Genomic DNA, 19309 nt, shown 5'->3' with positions numbered 1-19309 from the left:
CTGTCATGCATGTACATCCATGACAAATTTATGACAGAATCAAGATAGTCATACCTGTGCTGTCGTAGAAGTGTTACATGACATTACCAAAATTATCATCACGGAAGTGTCCACTTCCATGACGAAAAATCGCGCGTCACAGAAGTGCTTTCGTCAAGGGTGACCGACACGTGGCATCCACTGTAACGGAACGCCGTTAAGCTATCAGGTCGGGTTTTGGATCCGATAACCCGTTAACAGCCCCGACCAATGGGGATTTTCCACGTGTAAAACCATCACTGGCTGGAGGAAACACGTTTCGGCTCACCGTTGGGACAGATGTCATCCACTCATTGGACCCAAAGCGCCTATGATATGTCGACACGTGGCACGTCCCAACAGAGGCCCATTCTTGTGAAAAGGCCGGCCCGTTTGACTTGGTCAAAAGGTGGCGGGCCGGCACACGACAAGCTTGTTAACGGCCTGTTCGCATATAGCCCATTTACAGCCCGCTAACCCAGGGCCCGTTTACGGCCTACCGAATTTGGCCCAGTAGCGTCATCTGGGCCGTCCAATATAATTCCAGCCCGTTTTAACTTCCGACCCATGTATGGCCCATGATGTCTTTTGGCCCATATGAGGCCCTTAGTAAACCTCGGCCCATTAACGGCCCGTGGTAAAACTGGCCCGTAATGAACAGGGTATCACTTTATACCCATTAACGGCCCATTATTCCGTTGGGCCGTTTCCAGCCCATGTTATCTTTCGGCCTTCTCAGGGTCCATTTATTCTTGGGCTCATTTCCAGCATTCGTTTACTTTCAGCTCGTTACTGTCATTTTCTGCTTGTGGGCCAAATACAGCCCGTGGTTACAGTCGGCCCGTTTGTGGCCCGTTAATACGTTGGGCCGTTTTCATAGCGTCATCAAATACGGCCTATTAACGACGGCCCGTTATGGTCGGCCCATGAACGGACGATTTCAACTCTAGCTCATTTACGGCCATAATGTGGTCTGTTATTGGCCCATGTTTGGCCAACCGATCATACGGCCCGTAGAAGGCCCATTGATGATACGGCCCGTAGAAGGCCCACTGTGTCTACGCCCCGTAGAAGGCCCATTGTTTTTACGGCCCTTAGAAGGCCCATTGTTTCTACGGCCCGTAGGAGGCCCAGGTTAACTATAGTAAATATGTAGCCCATTGTTAATGTGGCCTAGTTTTAAAAAATAGGTTATTGCGGCCACTATCAAACCGCAGAAAAAGAACTACACTAACTACAAGAAAACAAATAAACAAGGCAACGGAAATAAATAAGCAAGCCACTTACGCTAGGCTATCACGTCTATTACACATATTACATCCACTGGGCATCAAAGTTCGCCACAAGTGCAAATATAGGGAACAAAGCAGCATATAAACGCCGCAGCAAAACAAGTCCAGAACTGAAACCACTTCAGAAGATCTCAAGAAACAATATCATGGGTACCCATAGTGCTGGCAAGATGCTTAGGAAGCTTATTAACTTCCTCTTGTTTGGCGCTTAAATCCTCCCGCACTTGCTGTTGCACCAGAAAGTATGCATCTGAATTCTGTAGGGACTTCCTCAGTCCTTCGTCTTCCTGTCGCATAACATCTGATCAATGTCTTTCAACTTGAAGTTGAGACTCAAGAAGCCAAACTGATTCAGGCAGCGAGTTCGAAGAGCTGGTGCCAGCAGTAGTAGCCAGTAACTCGAACACTACATCAAGACAGGACTTTGGGGTTGTCTCAGTGTCTTCAATATAGTTTTTATCAGCTTTCTTGGAGAACAACAAGGATGTCTCACTATCTTGAACCTGATCTGCATTACTTCCTTTACCATTGCATAATGGGGTACTCTTCTCCAATATTTTATCCGCGTTCTAAAAGAGAAACAAACAAACACATCACAGGTTTACAATGTAGTATATGAAACTCATTTTTGTAAACCAGTTCAGTAGTAAGGTGGACAGGGTAACAGCATGAAACAAACATATATCTATGTAGTATGGTCACTGTATGGTCTATATCATTCTAGTTTATGTTGCCAAATCAAGATAGATACAGTTCGAATCATATCTATTTAAGACAAAGCAGCATAGACAAAATATAAGTGTGGGAAAATACACAGCAATAACAACACTTGTAATGTGCATGGCAGGAGAACATAACTGTTTATTCAATTGAAACTGAAATCAACATAGAGCAAGTTAGAACAGCAAACACGTTAAAGAAACAGGTTTAAAACATACCTGTTGCGCCATTGGAGTTTCAATTGCATCCTTCAAATTTGAAATTAGTTGGTATGAGTAAATACAGTGATGCAAGAGCAAAGTAGTATGAACCATAGCTACGGAACCTGACCTGAGAACAATTCTTCTTCTGCTTTAAGCGTTGACTTGGGGTTCGGAGTGGTGGTCCTCGTGCTTTGGGCACTGCAGTTGCCTTACTAATTGCTCGTGTCTGGGTGCTCTGTGGTGGAGACGGTGTTGTGTCAATGGGAACTGAGTTACTATCTGCTGGGCTTGGGGTTAGAAGGGGTGTAGCTGGTTCTCTGTCCAACTGAGTAGGGGTACAATCTGCGTGAGTCTGGGTTATGTGTGGTGGGGCTGGTTCTTGGGCAAGTACAACCATGGTTCTATCTCCATCGACAGGTAGCACGATCTTTTCTGAAGACCGTGTTTTTACTCCCACAGATACTGCCACACCCCCTACAATTGAAATGACTGATAAACAAGAAAAGTAATTGAATGTACAGACATTGTAAGATAGACAGGTGCAATGGATAGTAGGGAAGAAAACAGGGCATGAAATAATTCACATTTATGTTGTCTAACCAAACAGAATAGCAGGACATAATTTCAAATATATGATGGTTGATTAAACAGGATAGCATGACACAATTTCACATGTTTGATGGCTAACTAAACATGATAGAATGACATACATCAAAATATGATGACTATGTAAACGGAATGACATGATATAACTATACGATGTGTCTATTAAAGTGGTTGGCATGCCATAAATCACAAACATGTCGTCGATGGAAACATGATGGCATGATATAATTCACGGATAGAATGACATAATTCAAAATATGATGACTATGTGAACAAGATGAGATGATATAACTATATTATGTCTTTAGAAAATGGGTTGGCATGCCATAATTCAGATACATGCTGTCTATGTAAACATCATGGCATGATATAATTCAAATATATGATTTATATACTAAAGAAGTGAGTAGAGGGCAATCGCATATATGATGTGTCAACTAGGGAGATGGCATTCAATATCGTGTATATGATGTAAAAACTAAGCATTGCAATACAACATATGCATGATATGAGTAATATAACCCTGCCAAGTTTGAGCATACGCCTCAGGGGGATAATAGGACTGGTCATCTGCCTCTGAATCCTCCTCTGAAGAGCTATCGGTAGCCAGCAACATATCTGCTTCACCAGGTAGCATTGTCTACTCTGAAGACCTTGTTTTCACTCCAGATTTCTCCATCACCAATTCAAATTCCTGATGCACAGGAAGAGCAGTTGAGTATACAAACACTGTCGACAAAAGCAATGAGAAATACAAAAAAAGGACGGCATGATATAATTCACATATATGACGCTTGGCTAAACAGCATGGCATTGCATAATTCACATATATAATGCCTTGCAACAAGATAGCATTGCATAATTCACATATATAATGTCTTGCAAAAAGATGGCATTGCATAATTCACATATATGGTAATTAGACACTAAACAGGTGGCATTCACACAAATCATGTCTAAACTAAGCAAATGACGTAGCAATGCAAGATACCATACGCACGATATGAGCAACATAACCCTGCCAAGTTAGAGCATGCACCTCGGGGGGGGGGGGAATAGGACTGGTCATATGTCTCTGAATCCTCCTCTGAGGAGCTATCTGTAACCAGCAAGACATGCGCTTCGTCAGATAGCATTGTCTCCTCTGAAGACCTTGTTTCCACTCCAGATTTTTCCATGAACGTGCCGAATGGCTGATGCACAGAAGAGTAATTGAATGTACTAAAATTGTTGACAAATTTAACACGTAATAAAAAATGATGTTATGATATAATTCACATATAAGATGACTGGCTAACCAGGGTGGCATTGCAAAATTCACATATATGATGCCTGGCTTAACAAGATGGCATTGCATGATTCACATATGCAATAAAGAAACTAAACAGATGGCATTGACACAAAGCATGTCTAAACTAAGCAGATGACATCTTTGATGTATACAGTAAGCAATGCAAGGCACCATATGCATGATATTACCAACATCAGCATGCCAAATTAGAGCGAAGACCTCATGGGGTAAATAGGAGTGGTCTTCTGCTTCTGAATCACCCTCAGAACAGTTATCTTCCTCTTGATTACGATCCGAAATGAGTGGAGGGGGGACTGCCTTTGCGCCCACCATGGAGCGACGTCTGCATGAAATTTTATTGCCACGCAAGGCTCGTCTCTTTTGCTCTACATGTTCAGTTCCATTGTGTACAATAACTGACATGCATAGGAATAAAGCATAGTGAGATTATGTAAGGAGTGCATGCACAAATCCAGAGTGAAGGTAGCAAACTGTGGATAGACCCAAAACCAATGATAGCAGGCAGATAATAGCTTTAGTTAAAAAATACAGATAATGGCACCTTTAATGTTTGTTTGCACCCAACATGAAACTCATAGTAGACAGCCGAGATTAACCAGATAGTAGAAAGATAGTACTGATTGCTGCCCCAATATGTACCCCACAACCATTTAAAAACTCAAGTTTCAGCATAAGTTTGGACCTGAGTCGGAGTCTAATAGGTGAACACGATGATAAAGTAGCATGTCATCATATTAAGCAATGCATAACGTAAGCAGACACGAAAGAGTGCGACCTCTCTTGTGGACCCGTGTAGTCCTCAAGGTCATCTGCTCAGTTGATGATGGTAATGCAGTTGTCGTGGCTGCCAGCGGCGGGGAAGAAGATCTGAGGCGGCGAAAGACAGTCTGGAGAGCGGATCCCTGCTGTGGTGAACCCTTCCATCGTTGGAGCAGCTGAGCTAGGGTAGAACACAACACCGCAGGAGCAGGACAAACCACACAAGGTTTTCTTTGACACATATCTGTAACAGATTTAATTGTGTAAGGGCTTGTTTGACTTTGAGGATTCTAACAATACAGGGATAGGAAATAGACAGGAATAGGATAGGAATGCACATGCAAAACAGATAATTTAAAAACACAGGATTTCTGCCAATCTGGGTGTTTGGTTCACAAGAATTGGAAGATCATAGGATGCAAAGAAGCATGTTGAGATTAAGTCAAACCACAAGAAGTGTACAACCTCTTTGGCGAAGCCATGTTGATCTCAGCGTGATTGGGTTGGCCGGTGAGGATGCTCCGGCTGACTGGGCTGTCGGAGGAGGGGAAGAAGATCTTAGGCGTGTGGAGATGGAGCCCGAGGTACTGCTCCGCTGTGATGGAGGGTTTCGTCGTTGGAGCAGCTCCGGTGAGTTGTACGACGCCGAGGCTGAAGCACGATAAGAGAGACAACGTTAACCTGAGTGGAATTCTAATAGCACCTCCAATAGATGATGTAAAATAGATAACCACGAAGTGCTAGATGTATATATCAGCCGCTCATCTCTGAACTTAACTGTCGAAACTGAATTTAACTGTCAAAACTGAACTTAACTGTCGAAACTGAATTTTGCTGTCGAAACTGAATTTTACTGTCGAAACTGAACGCACTAGAGGTGAGGCTACAAGTCAGTCGACTGACTTTTTCATCTCTGGTCAGTCGATTTTGCAGCCGTTGGATACGAAATCAAGGGCCTGCAGTTCATCTTCAACCTCCACCCCCCCTGAGCCGCCAGCCACCACCGGCCAAACAGCCGCCCCCGCCGCCCGCGGCCGGCGGTGCGCCGCCTCGCCCGCCCCGAAAACACTCCCCACCGCCGGTCCGCCGCCGCCCTGGCCATCCCTGTAGGCCCCCCTGTGCTGAGCTTTTTCTCCGGCGATCCCCACGCCACCGCCCCACCACCATCGGGGACCACCGCCCCCACCCTAAACCCTAAGATAGATAGTGGGGTACCTCTCCGGCGAGCCCCCCTCCTCACTGCGGCTGGTTCTTCCTTAACCCGGCGAGCCCCCCACCCCCTGAAAATTGACTGACCCAAAAGTCGACTTAGTCGACTGAAGTGTAGCTAAATCGGAGCAGCATCGCAAGCAAGAGCAAGAGCGAGAGCAGCAGCGCGAGCAAGAGCAAGAGCGAGAGTAGCAGCGCGAGCAAGAGCAGACCAGGCAGGGGACCGAGAGCAAGAGCACATCAGCAGCGCGAGCGAGAGCTAAAGCAGCAGCAGCTCCTACTGATGTGGACGTCGCCGCCGAGGGAGCGACGTCGTGGAGGAAGTGGCCGGCGACGCTGCCGTGGATGGAGCCGCGCCGTGTCGGCTCGTGACCGAGCGCCGGCACCACCGTGAGATCGAATCAAGAAGAAAATGCGGCGATTAGTGTACAACCTCTTTGGTGGCGCCGATTAGGCCGCAGCTTCATCCGAGGAAACGGTGATGATGATGCTCTTCCGGTGGTGCAGGTGAAGACGACGGTGTGGGAATGGAGGTGGCGCGAAAGACGAGGGGAACGTCGGGGCAGCTCCTTGGAGGTGGAGATGGGGTGGCTGAACCGGCGGGACGACCAGATCGACGACGGATCCTCATCCGGTACGGTGGATGAGGGACGTCGAGGTGTTGCTGTGTACGACGTCGTCGGGGAAGAGGCTCCGGGTGGGTGGCAGACGGAGGAGGGTGTGGGGCTTCGCGGGTTTTGCCGGCCTTGGTGTACGAATGGGTGGGCGGATGGGATGTGAGTGGGGAACCATGGCTTAGGGACGCGCTTGTCCGAAATGTGGGGTAAGTTACGAAAGTACCCCCACCGATTTGAGGCGGTTCTTTCGGTTCAGGCGTGTCACGGGCATTTCGCATGTCGGGATTTCACAGGAGGTGGGAGTTTTCGCGCGCGTTGTAATTTTGGAATAGCAAGGCGCGGGTTGAGATGGAGGGAGTTGTCGGAGCACAACGAGACAAAATATATCTTAATATTTCGGGCTAACAAGGCTAACGTGTACTGTACCAAATCAATTCGCACTACAAATGTCATTCAAAACTTTGAATTCATGTTATGTTCAATTAAAATATTTCGCTACGTGTATAATGCATGCAACCTAGTACTCAAATGAACGTTTTAGTGCATTCCAAACGTATATACTACCGCTTCAATATGAACTAAATTTGAATTCGTTTCTCTATTTGAATAAGATCTACAATAATGATTGTTGTGAAGTCAAAGTATTTGAATTAGTTTCTTTGTTTTAGTAAGATCTACAATCGTCATTATTGTCAAGTTAAACCATCGTTTGTGTATTATCTTCACAGCACACCACATGATTAGTCTCGAGTTACATATGAACTATGTGTACTATATGAACTCGAACTCGATTTCTTGAATCCACTTTATGTTGATTTCAAATCATAGTACATTTCAAGCTCTAGCTAGATCTTCACAAACTAAACCATGTCTCATATGTATAATGTGTTTATCACATTATGTATGGTGCCCCGCCCCCTACGCCTACAAGTATTTAGATGTGAGTTGCAAACACCACACATTACCACAAATTCAAATAAAATGTGAGAATGTTCGATATATAGTATTGTTTAGATTGTTCGATATTTAGTTGTAAGCTGCAAATGCCACACATTATTACAAATTCAAATAAAATGTGAGATTGTTCGATGTATAGTATGGTTTAGATTGTTCGACATTTAGCTGTGAGTTGCAAACGCAATGCATTATCACATTATGGTATAACATGTGCAAAACCACAACACATGTATCACCGCTATATTCATGCATGCATATGTTTAAAACACTATGATCTCCTATTTAAATAAATGAATTCACTTTCATACCATATTATGATCTTTGTTAGTCTCTTACACCCACACAATCCTCTAACCTTTGTAGCTACCACTAACTTTCTCTCGTGCATGCACACGCCCTCCTCGCCCTCCCCCTCCCTCGGCATTCTATCCATCGTGCACATTCATTTTTTTCTTTAGGTCGTTCTCCCACAGTCTCCACAACTCCTTTCCGAGACACACTGAATGATAAACGTGTCCAGCGATGCCTGCCTACAACATACACACGCACCTTCAATCTCCTCCTTTATGTGTCCTTGCCTCGTGTCTCTCATACGGTCCCACACACGTGTAAACTCTCGCCCCTCTTTTCATCGATCTCACAACCGCACACTCCTCCCTCTATCTAGCTAGTAGCTGGGCTTCTCGCACCACCTCCTAGCTCCATTCTCTCTGTCTATCCATCTCGCCGGGCCGTACTTGCCTCTAACAAATGGACGTACACCGACCGATCTCCCGCTATACATATAACTAGCTAGGTCCTTATAACTCGTTTTTCCCCACGCGTCGATCGATCTACCTCATTAGTTATGTCTCTCCCTTTCTCCGACAAACAATAATTGATCTACCGATCTAGTTAGGTTTGCTTACCAAACACATGGTTCCCCTTCGTCAACCATGGATGTGTCCAGACAGGTCTATCATGCACAGTCACACACAGAAACACATCCCCACTCTTATTGATAATATTGCAGTTCCACCCTCAGTTTATCTAGTAGGCCTCTCCCACCATCTTCGAGAAGCAACTCCATCACCCATCCAGCACTCTACCCCTCTCCCTCCCTCTCTCTCTATCTGTCCCATCCTATTTCCCGTCCTTCAGTTATGTATGGATGTCGACCGATCTTCCTCAAGACATAGCTGGGTCTCTCCTTCTCAACACATATACGAGTCGTTCTACCTCTATAGTTAGGCCTCTGCCTATCCCTCCCCCACCCCCTCCCACACACACAACGATACATCGAGCGCTCTAGTCATGTCTCCCTGCCACACATAAACTTGACATGTGCCCTCTGACGTTCCGGTAGCTAGGTCAGTCGCCCTATATCTTTGACTTGCACATACACACAATTTCGATGGCTCTCTTCATCGATCTCGCACCCACCCACTTGATCCTCTCTTCGACTCTATCGATATCTATGAACCCTCCTCTTCTCGTGGATCGCCCGACCCTCTATATATGATAGGGATAGGCCTCCATTTCACACACATTGCATCAAAAATTTGTTTCAGATGTCATCGACACATATTCCCACAAATACATTCACGAAATCAACCTCCCCCCCAAAACAAAAAACACTCACGAACCGCACAAGCCATTTGTCTAGGTTTGTATCTCTCACACACACCCACGTAGGTGGGGGACGTGCGCGAAGAGAAGAGGTGCACGCACGGCGCACGTACTCCCGTCTCTTTCCCAACCACACCCACGCGGGTACACGGTGTTGCTCTTTTGATGTGTCCCGTCAACTCGCAGAACGAGGAGAAGCTTGCTTAGTACGCCATCTCCCCCGCCCACGGGCGCGGTGGCTCGCAGGATGAGGTAAAGCTTGCTTACGACGCCTTACGGCCGCTCCCTCGCCCACGCGCGCGGTGGCTCGCAGGAGGAGGAGAAAATTTTAGGGCCCGTTCGATACAAAGGATTTTCATAGGAGACTTCAAAGGAACAAATTCCTATGGAAAATTTTGCTAGGTTGCGTTCTGGATAGAGGAAACATGAATAGTGAACCAAAGGAATTTTTGTCCTCTAGCGCTGATTCCAGAGGAAAGTAAAAATCTACCCGAAGTTCATGTTTTGGGCGGAAGACCGAGGCAAGCCCTGTTAACAACGTGAGGAGCCTGGGACTTGCGCTGCACATCCAGATTAAAAATTTACTATTGCTTGTACTAGCGTTTGGAGACAAAGGCAGCTAGTGTTCATTGCTGAATAAACTATGCATCAGGCTATCCTTCATGTCAGATGCAGTAGGCTAGCTTCCTGTGTTTTTCGCGCGGTCACCCGAACACATTTTTTCAGGCTTCCCTTTGTTTTCTAGATCCTATGGTTTGCTCTCGTCTTCCTTTTTCATTCCTACATTTTCACAAATTCCTATGTTTTAAGTCCTTTTGTTCCGAACAGAGCCTTACTAGTACTCCCTCCATTTACTCCTCGTCCCTACCTTGGTTATAGAGATTATCATATTGTTTGGAATATATGTCCTTTAGTAGATTTCAATATGAACTACTAGTACATACTCCAAACACTGATGTATATAGACGTATTTTAGAGTGTAGATTCACTCATTTTGCTCTTTATGTAGTCCATATTGAAACAGACGTAATAGTATGCACTCTCCCTTGCCCCTCGACCCTCGCCACGTGGTGGACGTGCAGCAATTCATTCGGTCTCATATAGCCAGAACGATATATATACTTCAGTACCATTATTGCTCGACTTCCCAAAGAGGTGAAGAGCCAATCACAAGGTTAATAGTTTGGAGATGCCAAGCGCAAGGTTTATAGGAGAACGAGTAGTAGGTGTCGTGTCATTTATAAATAAAGTTCTTTTTCTTCAATGGCACGTACGCAATATAAATAGGTTCATATGGAGAGAAAAGGAAACCGCTCCAATATATACATAGGCAGGACGAGCCTACACGGTTTCTTGCTGGGGTTGCTCTCTTCAGTTTTCACACTCTCTCGCACAAAACCACTGTGGCCACATCTCTAACATCCCAGCGGATCACGTCCGTCGGGGGAAGGGGTGGATGCTTAGTGTAGATGCGGTCGCCGTCGCCGACGGCGAAAACCCACTGTCGGCACGTCCCGATCAGGGGTCCCCGCCATTCTCTCTCACAAAGCCGATGAGGTTGCCTTCGTCCATTGCTCACTGCCGCGATGTGGGTAGTTGCCTCCTCCCGCCGCCCTCCTCTAGGTTGAGCTACGTCCCGACATCCCTCAGGTACAACTCCCTTTACAGCCGGCTTGCACCACTGCTCCAGCTGCCCACATCACTCCATGTGGATATTTCTCTACTTCTTTTCCCCGCACATACCTCTACTGGCTTCTACGTACTGTATTGTTGATGAGTTTATGTCTCATCAACTAGTCCGAGTAATCTTATTCTAATCATGCTTCTTCAATTTCTTTGCCACAGGGATGCTCATCTTGATTTTGGTGAAACTGCACAAAATGATCCGATGGTCAAAGGGTTGCAAACTTCATTTCTTAGGAAGCGCCGACGTTGCCAGCAAATTAAAGCCTGGTTAGGGTTTATGGTTCAAGGGCTAGGGACTGCATGGATCGTTTTTTTTCTTCAGCTGTCTCTGTTTCAATGGCTAGGGACTGCATGAGTAGTAGTAGTACTGTACGCCTTACGCCCGCTCCCTCGCCCGCGCGCGCGGTGGCTCGCAGGACGAGGAGAAAATTTTACTACTTCCTCTGTTTACTCCTCGTCCCTACTACCTTGGTTAGAGAGATTATCATATTGTTTGGAATATATATGTCCTTTAGTAGATTTCAATATGAACTACTAGTACATACTCCAAACACTGATGTATATAGACGTATTTTAGAGTGTAGATTCACTCATTTTGCTCAGTATGTAGCATAAAGTTGAGACACTTATTTTGGAACGGAGGGAGTACATATTTGCTATGATCTGTCAATCATTGAGATGCAATAGCATGCATGTTTAGTCTCCTTTGTATTTGATGAAATGTTGCAACGGGCAACCTTGGACGCAAGATACATGTAACAGAAGCTAGAAGCTTCATAGCATTGTACTATCTCGCTGATAAATTACATTACGTACTATACAAGTACTTCCTCCATTCCTAAATATAAGTCTTTGTAGAGATTTCACCATGAACCACATACGGATGTATATAGATGCATTTTAAGTGTAGATTCATTCATTTTGTTCCATATGTAGTCCACCTAGTGGAATCTCTACAAAGACTTATATTTAGGAATGGAGGGAGTACTATGTAAAGAGTTAGGTGTCGCACGGTGTCCAGAAAATATGGTGATAGTGTGAGGTGGGCCATGTAATCACTGAGCCTGCGTGTTTTCACTGCTCTTGCACTCCTCCGCCGTAAGAATGGAGAAAATTGTAATATAGTAGTACCTCCTTTCGCCGAAAGTGTGGGACATCCAGCGGTCCTACCACCTCAGTAATAATGACCAATCAGCCGTCAAATCACATAGACCCGACAGTAAGTTGGACGGACGAAGCAACCATCACTCTTGAATCCGCTTCTCCCTTCAACGCAGGCACCAGTGAGAGGTCGCGTCCGCTCTGCCCGGGCATGAATGCGGCACTGATTCTTTGTAGCGGCGCTAACCGTTTCAGGCGGGAAGCACGCGCGGGAAATGGAGGGGCTTTTGGTGGGCCAGGCTGGTCAGGAGCGGGCGTGGCAGCTGTCCGCCTGTCCCTACCGGACGCCCGAAAATGAGAGGATGCACCGACTCTCGCGACTGAAATCGTACACTACACACCATCTCTCTGTAGGAGTAGGTCGATCTGTCGCTCTATCTAACACACACATGCTGTTAAACACACACACACACACACACACACACGCACACGCACACGCACACACAGGTTCATACAATAGGAAAATCGTGCGAGTGCGAAGCCACAAGAAGTGAGACAAATGGAGTACGTACAAGAAGAGAAGAGGTGACGAATATTCCATCAAACCTGGACTGAGGAGTAGTACTCCCTCCATCTAGGTGTTAAGTCATCCGACGGAAATCAGATATTCCCAAAATGTTTAGGCGTCGTCCATTAACTTCGCATCTCAATCCCCTCCCGGCCTCGTTTCTAGCGAGCGTTATTACTTGGGGAGCGTTTGGATCCTTAGCAAGAACAACTCATAGCACATCCGGGCAAGGTTAGGCGTTTGGAACTGTTAAAATATGTTAGCTTTTGTGGGCCAGCTAGCTTGGGTGGACTAGAAAAACCTTGCTAGCTCAGGAGAGCCAGATCGGCTCGCTTCCGACGTCAAACTTCGCGTAGTAGTAACATAGACTAGTAACATATGCATGTTGTACTAGTCCAAGTTACTCACCACTATGACCAGCCTAAGCAATGTAACCAAACGCTCCTTACTCTGCCTTGTTATCTCCCCCGGAAACCCAATGCATGGAGCGCAACTATGCGTTGATCAGTCAAGAAATCAAAGTCGGCTTGCATGCGAGTTAATACGTGGCCCTGCATGGTAGCTAAAACGACATCTCTTAGTTGTTTGGATTAATTGTTGCGTTTAGAGACAGAAATCAGGGCTTTGATTGGAGGAATGACCGGTCAAGTTTCTCCTTCTCCTCCAATCTGCTTGCACCTTGGTCCCGCTGCACCTTCTAACGTGACTTATTACACCTAGACAGAGGGAGTCGTACGAGATACGGTGGCACACTGACTTAGGTCGAATACAAGTGCCCAAAATTGTGTGCATGTTATAATAAGGATTCACTTAAAATAGTACGTGAGCGAACAGAGGCATCAATTGGACAATGTTCCCGAACAGTAGCGAGATGTGTGAGGTAAGATACACCACTGGCGCTTTTAATTTTTCTTATTAATTTTTTTGTTTCACCCTCTGACTGGTGGGACCCAACGTACTACGTGGAGAGAGGTAACGTGACTCAGGCTTCATTATTTCTGCACCACTATGGATAGTCTTACCACCAAAGCCACATGACACGATTATGATTGAAATCCCAATGACTCCCACACACACACAAAAACACGGCATGTTTGTCACATGAATGCAGGAATGTATAAAAGGTTATTTTCCTCTCGTTGAACATAACGGGAGGGTTGTGTAGCTGGTTAGCCTGTTCGCTCATCAAACTTGAGGTGTGGGGTTCGATAACTACACTTGAGCATAATTCGTGCCAGGAGGATTCTTTGACTGGTCAAAATGGATAGATACGGAGCTATACGATCTCGTAGTGACAGTGTGGAAAGCCTGGGCACCGCCTAAGGTGAAGTTCTTTGCGTGTCTTACCATTCAGGACCGGATTTGGACCACTGATCGCCTAGCACGCCGGGGTTGGCCGAATTGTCATCTTTGCCCCCTCTGCAAACGGGAGCCGGAGTCTGGACTACACCTCTTCGTCAAGTGTCATTTCACCCTTCGCCTTTGGAATTTGGTCAACGGGTGGCTAAACCTTGAAAACCTTGACACTTCGACATGGCACCTTCGGGACTCCATTAAGGATTGGTGGGTGAGCCAATCGAGTTTGTGCACTCCCAACAGGAAAGCCATGGCATCCCTCACCATGCTCATCGGATGGACCATTTGGAATGAGAGGAACGCACAAATTTTCCGCAACAAGAGCATGCCACCCCCAATTCTGCTAAGCAACATCAAGAGTGAAGCCCTCACCTGGGTCACCGCCGGGGCTAAGAAGCTAGGTACTATAATACCGGGAAAGTAACACCACTATGTATTTGTTGGGCTCGTGTAAAAACTCTATTCTCTCTTAATTAATATATGAGGCAAATCTTTTGCCTCGGTTTGAAAAAAAATCACCTCATCACGTATAAGCTACAGCCTCGACGCTTGTGTTCTAGGGTTTGCACTCTTCACACTCTCTCCAGTATATATATACACGTTGGAGCCTCGGCGCTTGTAGTTGCTCTCTTCACACTCTCTCACCCTCTCCAGATCCAAACAAGACTTCGTTGGCCTCTCTCTCTCCCCTCACTGCTGGTCTGCTTGTAGTTGCTCTCTTCACACTCTCTCACCCTCTCCAGATCTAAACAAGACTTCGTTGGCCACTCTCTCTCTCCCCTCACTGCTGGTCAAAGAGCCGGCAGGATCCGTCCGCCTGGAAGGGAAGGAGGCTTAACGCTGTCGCCGTCAGCGAGGGAGGGAATCCACTACCGGCGCAGATGTTCACTTTCACCCAGCGGCGGGGCGGGAGGGCCTCCGACCCCTTCTTCTTCGCCGTTGTACGTAGTGTGGGTCGAACGGCCTCCGGTCGCCCACCGAACCACACCCCAAGAACCTTAAGGTATAATTTACTTATTCCACATGCATTGCTCTAGCTGCATGTGGGCTTTTTCCGCTTCTGCACTCGAATATAGGTGTTGGATCAAACAGGAAAGTAGTGGGGAAAGTTGTATACCATGAATCTAGGACATGGTTCAAAGAAGAAAGGAATGGGGGAAAGTATAGTGGGAAAAGTTGTATAGCATGAATCTAGGACGTAGTTCAAAAAGGAAAGGAAGGGGGAAAGTAGTGGGGAAAGTTGTATCGCATGAATCTAAGACGTGGTTCAAAGAGGACAGGAATGGGGGAAAGTAGTTGGGAAAGTTGTATAGCATAAATCTAGGACGTGGTTCACAGAGAAAAGGAAGTGGGGAAAGTACTAGTACATACTGGCTATCCAGCACCTACGTTGGTCAAAAAGGAAAACAATGATAAATGCAGTACACACATATGTAACGAACTGATCTTTTGTTTTGGGGGACAAGGCTGTAGAGTTTGAGCAGGACTAGATTTGCTGTGCTCACATAGGGAAAGGTGTCTAAAGATAAAAAAACTGGGACCAACACAAATATGCTCCTTGGTTGTTTGTTCTTTGTTGCAACAGACTGTGCATCACCCCAGTACGTTGGTAGATGCACATGGTGCTGGTGCGTCCACTGTCCCTTGCAACTCTTTAGTTGTTGTTAATCTAAGGCCCTGTTTGGTTGAAAACTGCCTAGTCCCTACCTGCTTGGTTCCAGGGACTAAACATGGACTAGAGGTTATTAAATGACATGCTAAAAGACCTTGTTACCCCTAGTAATGAACTAATAGAGACAAGGTGCGTTGCGTGGCAGGGTCAACTGTTGGAAAAAGTCCCAAAAAGACACTCTCCCTCGGGGTCTTCTTTCTTTAGTCCCAAATGCCCACTTTTAGTCCCTAAAAGTCCCTCCTGTTTGGTTTAGATGGGACTGACACGGAGTTTTTTAGTCCCTCCACCAAAATGTCCCTGTAAACAAGCACCCTCTAATAATGCCGCTGGAAAATTGATGCAATGCCACAGTTAAAAGCAAATCACATGTTTAACAAATTTTATTGTTAATATAATCTCTATGTTAATATTAATCAATGCCACCATTCGAGAAATGCTACTGTCTTGCTTTCTTTCCCATTTAGATAAGGTAGATGCTTCTTTTTGTTGGCTTCTATGTCATCCACCGTTATTGACCACTAGTTGTTTCCTTTGCACCTCTGTGTAAGCAGGGTTATCTACTTCACCTTGTTGCCATTGTGACCTTTTGTTGCACTGCACAAAACACTTTTGTTTTAAGAGTGTTTTGTGCAGTTCAACCAAAATGTCACACCGACAATGTTGGTTGATTGCTTGATCTTAGTGGAATTGCACAAGAGGAGATCTTACTTCCTATGTGTGTTGGCAAATTTGGTTCAGATCTTCTTCATGTGAGTTGTTTGAATTCCGCGTCATGAGTGGTCAGTACTAGCCTTCTTTCACATGATTCTGCAGTGTGCTTTCATATGTTGTGCTACTTGTACGGTAATGTTGCTTGATTTTAGTGAACTGCAGAAATGGAGACAAGACTTTCAATCTGTATGTGCACCGCAATATCCCATTGAGGTAAGATAAGGATATTTCACAACTGTTTGCCTGTATTTTGCCACTTTCATCAGAAAATTAATGTCATTGTTTAGTGCTATACTTGTGCAACCTAATTGACATGCCAAATCTTACATTGAAGGCGAAGCTTGTCTGTTATTGAACCAAGTGATGAAGGGGAAGAACAAGCGGAAGAAAAACAAAAATCAACTCCTGGTGCTGTAATGAAGCACTGGAACTGTGATGACACAAGTAATGATATAGTTTTGCATCTTAATTTATTGCTATGGCTGGAATGAGCAATTGTTTTGCCACTGATTTGATGCCACTCTTAATGTAATACGTAATTATCTCTACTTGTGCAAACAGGGATCTTCTTTGAAGATACCATATATTTTAGTGGAACTGCACAAGAAGATGTTGGAAACATTAATCTAATCGAGGAGTATATAGTAAGCATGGCCACCACAGTAGATAGCAACAGATGGTTCCGGAGAAGTGCTTCATCTGTATGCTCTGCACAATAAGCCTCCTGACAAAGGTTGGTACTCGCCCACTGATTTCATCCATATGATTGAGCTTTGTCATCTCTATTGGTGTTGTGCTACTGTTTAGATACTGTCATCAAAAAGTGGTATTGTCCTTGAGAAGTGCTTCATCTGTGTTGTTTTAAATATTTCCTTTCCTTTTTTTCGACCTAACAGGGATGCTAGCATTTAGTTATCCTCTTGTCTTTGAACAACAGGATCATCCTCCTCTGAAGAAGAATATGGAGTAGGTGAAGTGACTAGTTCCGATTATGCCAAGATGAAGAAGCCCTGCCTATCTTCTCATCAGAAGGAGCAGTTGAAGGATGGTTACATTACGCCCCACAAGACCAAACTAACTTCAGCTCAGAAGGACTGAAATCTCCATTTTCTTGTTGTGATGCGCGAGTGCAATGTTGTTCTAGGATTCTTTCCGGTGAGTTCCATTTTTTTAAAGTGTGCTCTACATGGACCATGTAGGTGCCTGTTTAAACTGTCAATTCATAGTACAGTTTGCTTTATACTAATCACTTTTTTTGTATTTGTGCAAACAGGGGTGCTCAGCTTGCTTTCAATGGAACAGCACAAAATGTTCATGAATACATCGAATCATTCATTTCCACCACAAGAAAGGAGGTGCCGATAAGTTCAAGGTGTTGCAACATATAAGGGCGAAATCATACAAGCTACGCGCGAATTGATTTTGGTGGAACTGCACAAAAAGAACAGCTGGTTTATTTAGCACAAGGTGCCATGTCAATGTCCGAACTGATGGCAAACCCTGCCCATTCCACAATCGTAGGCATTTGATATTTTGGAATGGGAAAACCTTGTCAAATTTTGCTCATTGATTTTAGCAAGAAGACATGCGTTTGATATTTTCGAATGGGGCGCCATTTGCTGTCAGCAGCGTCGATCCATTTTTTCTTTATTCTTTAGTTGTGAAGTAAATATTGGCTCTGACATGTGAATCACTGAGATGCATAATCATCGATTGTTTTCAATGTTCTCTATGAATTGCCAGGCCTGTGTGTTTGATTGCAATGTACAGGAACGCTAAAATGCTGCTCAAACTCTTTGTACTCCTTCTGTTCCTGTTTACTTCGCACATTGTGAAAGTGCATACTTTTTCTATAAGATTGGTCAAAGTAGAGATACTTTGACTGCAGACAAAACTTGTATGCAGACTAGAAAGGACCGGAGGGAGTACATGTGAAACTGCTGCAAATGAGGTAATCACCCTGGGAATAATGCTAGTACGTATTGTTTTGCATGTTCATCCAATGCCAGTGATACAAGAATTCGAACTAATCGAAATAAATTCATTCATACACGGTCGGATTTCATATAAACATGCCGGATTTCATTACATTTCATACATTCTTCAACTAAAAAGGGGTGCGCTGGAGGTATAATTAATTAACCGAAGCTACCCACCTGTGTCCGGCTGAGCCGAACAGAAGCTTCAGCGACTTAATTGCAGGTGCAGTTGCATAACTGACATGTGGCCCAGATGCCTGTTGGGCCCACGTGTCAGTCTGCCAACTGCACCAGCAGTTAAGTAGAAGCAGCGTCCTTCTCCAACATAGCTGGCTCGCCAACTACCTCGCCGGAGTAGCCGCCTCGGCAACCGCGTATCATTAATGTGGGCGGCAGAAGGACGAACGGACGGCACTTGTGTCGTTTGAAGGCGGGGCAATCGCATGCACCGGGAAGCGGGGCGGGCAGCGCTGACCGTTTCGGGCGGAAAGCGCGCGCGGGCGAGGGAGGCGGTCTGGGTGGGCCAGGGCAGTCAGACTCGTGCTTGACAGCGGGTCGGTCCAGCAGCCGGACATGCTGGCTCGCCAGCTACCTCGCCGAGCTGAGCGACGACAATCAGACGATGGACGTAGCTTCCGACCAGGAGCCGGCGCCACTGTCCAAGCCGGTTCATGCCGTGTTCACCATAGAGCAGGTGCGGCCGCACTTCGACGCCCTAATGGCGGAAGAGCTACCAGCGCAGGAGGACCTGTGCTGCAACCTCTGTCTCCTCAATGAGCAACAATGCCGTCGCGGACATGTGGCCCTATGATCCTGGCTTCCCGAATGAGCAGCGGGCGCTGTATCAGACCATCCGTAGGGCCCGCGAGGCCCTCTCCGTCGTCCTTCGAGTTGTTTCGCTCGTCGTGGCGCCGCCGTCTCGCGGTGTCAACATG

The sequence above is a fragment of the Aegilops tauschii genome, chromosome 5 (assembly GCF_002575655.3).
Source record: "Aegilops tauschii subsp. strangulata cultivar AL8/78 chromosome 5, Aet v6.0, whole genome shotgun sequence".
In the NCBI taxonomy this organism is placed as follows: domain Eukaryota; kingdom Viridiplantae; phylum Streptophyta; class Magnoliopsida; order Poales; family Poaceae; genus Aegilops; species Aegilops tauschii.
Note: the sequence above shows the minus strand (reverse complement) of the source record.